Source organism: Rhipicephalus sanguineus, unplaced genomic scaffold (assembly GCF_013339695.2).
Source record: "Rhipicephalus sanguineus isolate Rsan-2018 unplaced genomic scaffold, BIME_Rsan_1.4 Seq198, whole genome shotgun sequence".
In the NCBI taxonomy this organism is placed as follows: Eukaryota; Metazoa; Arthropoda; class Arachnida; order Ixodida; family Ixodidae; genus Rhipicephalus; species Rhipicephalus sanguineus.
The window spans coordinates 1-4,865 of record NW_023614742.1 but is presented as its reverse complement, the minus strand read 5'-3'; the positions used below and the strand labels follow the sequence as shown (position 1 = coordinate 4,865).

General features: G+C 46.2%; 1 long non-coding RNA gene across 5 annotated transcripts; it reads right to left on the bottom strand.

Moving 5' to 3' along the window:
* Window positions 1-205: 205 nt before the first annotated feature.
* On the bottom strand, window positions 206-4,839 carry LOC119376697 (uncharacterized). Of its 5 annotated transcripts, none has more exons than XR_007414610.1 (5): window positions 4,548-4,839; window positions 2,424-2,487; window positions 2,251-2,332; window positions 2,038-2,177; window positions 206-1,649 (listed from the first exon to the last, which is right to left on the bottom strand). It is a non-coding gene; the product is annotated as an uncharacterized LOC119376697 (long non-coding RNA). The 5 variants fall into 5 exon arrangements; XR_007414612.1 differs by having other exon boundaries at window positions 2,428-2,487; XR_005180636.2 differs by lacking the exon at window positions 4,548-4,839 and having other exon boundaries at window positions 206-1,140; window positions 1,203-1,649; window positions 2,424-2,598.
* Window positions 4,840-4,865: the final 26 nt, after the last annotated feature.

Genomic DNA, 4,865 nt, shown 5'->3' with positions numbered 1-4,865 from the left:
TTTTTCCTGTCCGTGCAATTTCATTGACTCTATGATTCGTGCTTATCAAACTATGTGTTATCTGATAATGAATACCAGCCGTCTATTTGTTATAGGGCTATTTGCCATATTGTTCACCTTCAAATATGGGATCAGCATTGGAAACGTGGATACTGACAAAATGGGAAGTTGACAAAGCAGGGAAGCTGCTGAAGGCGGTAAAGAAGTGCGCGGAGAATTAACACTGCTCCTCACGGCGTAGAGTATATTTAAAATTGATATACAGACCACTCGCCATACGCCACGTTAAGTCAGTTTTACGTACTTCTCGCAAAACCCAAAGAAATGTCTGAAATCATCGCGTAATAAGTAGCTGGCTGGTACGTTTGTGCATATTATATACGAATGCTGAATGATATTATCAGAAAAACACGCAGTAAATGTAAATGTATGCATACGCAAAACATACAATAATACCAAGAGCGCATATCAAGAGCCGGAACGCGGTTTTCTCGAGAGATGCAAATTGTAATGCTTAAGCATCTACGTAATTGGATCAAGAGAGGATACTTGTCTGATACACATGGCACAACTCATGATTAAGAATATCTGTCAATCACCTGCTCTTCTTAATTATCGTTTTAGTGGCAGACCGCATTTGAACGACGCGATGCTTGTGGGCGAAGGTGTGACGTTATAATGCATGCAAGCTCTAAGCCAACTCCAAAGGAAATTGTTTTGTGTTTTTTCTTGCGATTAGGGAAGCGTACATCTCTTGCCACGGACACCGAAATTGTCGTGCTCTAAGCAGACATGCATGTACCAGAATTATTGCAAAGCTCCAGCGTGTGTATTCAGGAAAGGGCAGGCCATATGACACCTCCGTGAAAGTTCTCATCACTCTGTGTACATATTTGTACGCTGCATGATAAAGCCGCAGAAAGAAGTACGAAAGATTAGGCGTGCACAGAAAGAAGCACTAAAGGAAGAGCCACGCTTCTCTTGCTAGACGACACTTGGCTGGGCCGATCATGCGCGTAGCGAGTAGTCCGAAATGAGTCGCAGAAAGAAGATCGAAAGAAAAAAGAGGCACATACCCTTTGTTAGGCGACACCTGGGTCGGTGGACCACGGGTAGAGCGGTCATACTGAGTGGATCCCCCTGCAAATAATACGTGATTAGCGTCGTGCTACTTCTTAAGTACACTAATGTGTGCGGCATACCATAACTGCTGGCACTTTGCACATAAGCAGGACAGATGAAACCCAGAGGGCAGCCAAAAAGAGGGGGATTGTCAGTCCTTTACTTTTGTCGCTCGGGTTTTGCGAGCTCACAAGAAATTTTCTGAAGAAAAAAAAAAAACATGCACTAATCGAAAAGAATCCACATTTCATTGCTTTATACCTCCAAAGCAGAATACGTCAAAGTTAGCGTGACAGTCATCAATACACATAAGTTTATTGATTTATAGCTTCAGGGACTTGTCTAGCTGATAGAAGGCCGCCGGTATTCAAACGTTTCTCCTTGTTTTCGACTGTGGTTAGTACAAATTTACAGAAGCAGGTGGTCGGGATCTGCAGTCAAACCCTCTCTTGCTGCACGCACCATCATGTTTCATCAGTCAGTATGTCAGTTGCTGATTCTGCAACCTCCTTGCTGGACAGTGGGTCCTAAAAGGAGAGGACCGTTATTTCAGACTATTCCAACGGTTACTGCCACTTTGTACACAACTGCCGATAGCATGTAATGTGAGACACATACTACACCCCCCCCCCCCCCCCAAAAAAAAAGGGTGTCACTTTACCAATCCATAGGCGTTCCTCAAATCTAGTATCCTGTGCAATACGTTTATCGGAAAACCAAAATCTTATTTGAAAACGCACGTTAATCCCAAGTGTAATTTACTTCTGTTTAGCACAAGAGTCAGCAGTACAAAAATGTACGTGACAGTTTAGTAGCAGAAACACGACAGCAGGTGATTAGAAACAGAAATATTACAATTTACATTTTTCAGTGACCATACTTGGCATTTCACGTGCAGCTTGAATATACTCGTACATAATTGTTTTCCTCAAGGGGCATATTCCACTTGAAAGTTCATAACCTCGGCTGCACCAAACGTAAGGCATATCGGCGTCTGGAAGTTTCCAAGCTGCCTGATAGGAGATCCTCCCAGCATGCCTTGGGCGGGATGTATGCTGTAAACAGTTCCAACGCAACACATTGAATATGGCGGAAAAAAAAGAACAAAAATTTGTGCTGTCTACGTACCTTTCAACATTCCGGCTTTGACAGTTATATCACATGTATACTGATTCATCTTTTTTAACCACAATGACACGTTGCTTTCACCCTAGAACAGAACGAGAACAAAAAGAAAGTTATCTTAGTTTCAGAGAACAAGCTCTCATCGCCAAAGAACTAAGAACATACAAAAGACATACCAACCACACCAACCATGTCCCCCTTTGGACTCCTACTTTGCACGACTGCTGGCATTCGTGCTATCTGAAAAATCGTTAAGCCACAGCGTATCATTTATTGCGTAACATATCATTCTCAGCTGCCCCGTTTCGATAGCGACGCAGTTAGACGTAATCGAGCGACGCAGAGCAAATACTGCCGGTAATAATGCGTAAAAGCATGACATTATTTTTCTGACTCGACCCAACTCTTACAGTAGCGTAGGCATGAGCATGAATTATCTGAATTTTGAATATCGTACATTTAGATCTGTATGAGTTCAACTATGGAACGAAGATGACTTCAGCATATATTTCTGTAAGGTTTAAAGTTAGATCAAGACGCAGAAGTTTGAACTCTGACGGATGCCCGCCTGGTTGGGATGATACATGGTGACGTTAGAAAACCCGAGGCACTGAGCCGACTAAAGCAAAAATCATACACACACACGCACGCACGTACGCACGCACACATGCACACACACACACGCACGCACACACATACACACACGCGCGCGCACACACACACGCGCGCACACACGCGCACGCACGCACACACGCGACCAAACACACACACACACACGCGCGCGCGAGCGCATACGTGAGCGCGCACACGCACACACACGCACGCGCGAGCGCATACGCGAGCGCGCACACACACACACACACACACACGGGCGCGCGCGCACACACACGCGCACGAGCACACAAGCGAGCAAACACGCACGCGCGAGCACACACATGCGCACGAGCACACACGCACGCGCCAGCACACACACACACGCGCGCACGAGCACAAACGCGAGCAAACACACACTCAACACACGCACGCGCGCGCACACACACACGCGCACATGCACTCACACACACACGCTTACGTAAGAACGCACACACATACACGCGCACACACGCACGCACAAGAACGCGCCGGCTCCCGCACGGGAGGCTTGTTCACAAGTAAAATGAAAACATGTGTCCGAGCAGTTCGCTTTAAATACGCTTCGACTCGAGATAAAGACGTCGTGACAGTCATTTTTCTCTAGCGCGAGCACGTGCATGCCTTCCCCCAGCCGATTGCGTGTCCCCTGAAACGTGCTCAGCCAAAGCACTGGATTAAACAATTCATTTTTTCACCTCATAAACGTCCTTTAGTGCGTGTGTATTAATTGTTTACTTCGGTAGGCGCAGTGCCTCGGGTTTTCTGCATTCAGTTACACACGGAAGGATGCTGTGATTCCCTTTAAGACACTTAAAACGCACTCTTAAGGCCGTTTCATTGTCTTTCGTGCACTTAAACACTCCATTCATTTCGGTAGAGCAAAAAAAAAAAATATATAGACACAGACACAAGAGACAGGACGGGCGCTAGACATCAACTGACTTTACTGCAAGGAAACATACCAAAACCCGTTGCACAGGCGCGCACGCGCTAGATCACTCTACGAGGGCTTTTTTTATTAATGGGTCTTTAATTTCCTTTGCGCTACCGAAGTGAATGCCAATGATCACAACCTGTACTAGCCCCGCATTACCGCCTTAAACCCTCACCCGTCCACTTAAAGCTACCGCAGCAGAGATTTAAGCATGGCGAAAAGTTGAATTAGCCGACACACTGCGTATAGACGCCACGAATTATCATACCGGTGACAAGGACATGACAAACAGCCCAGACTGCCATGGACAGGAGTGAGTTACTGCGCACGCAGAGCTCGTCTGGGCAACGCTGATCTGGGGCACTTTGTTTATGCCGCCTACAGTATTTCAGACCGTGATTGCAGCCTCCATCGAGCGTGTTGAAGGTACCAAGACGGCGACAGCAAGAAGGGTTAAACTTCTTTCCTTCATCGCTTCTCACATAAACGTGCATGATAAGAAATGATCTTAGTCGGATGTTTGATAATATATGCCCAAATACCCATCTTGCAAAGTCAAACGCAGAGCAAATACTGCCAATAACAATGCACTGCATAAAAGCATGACACGATTTATTTTTCTGACACGACCCATCTCGTACAGTAGCGTAAGCATGAGCAGAATTCAGGTAAACACGTGACATAAACACATATACACAAGCAAATAACGTACTGAAGAGAGAATATTCCTTACCTGCAGATCACTTTTACTGCTGTCTTCGGCCAACGTAACAACGGATGTAACCCGCTCGACAATTGCCAGTCTCAGGCAAGCGAAGAATCAGCAATGCAGCTCGTTGCAACGGCCGCGCAGCCCACTGAACGTGCCCGTTGCAATGCCTCGTGGCTGATTTGCGGCGGATCGCGCACGTTAATGATTGTCCTTGCTTACTGTATCACCAGTTACACGCCACTCACGTACACAACACGATTCGACCACGCACGTCAACAAAGCGCGGAGCGTAAAACCTGGTTAAATCGATGAAACAAAGAGCAGCACTGCACAAACGCG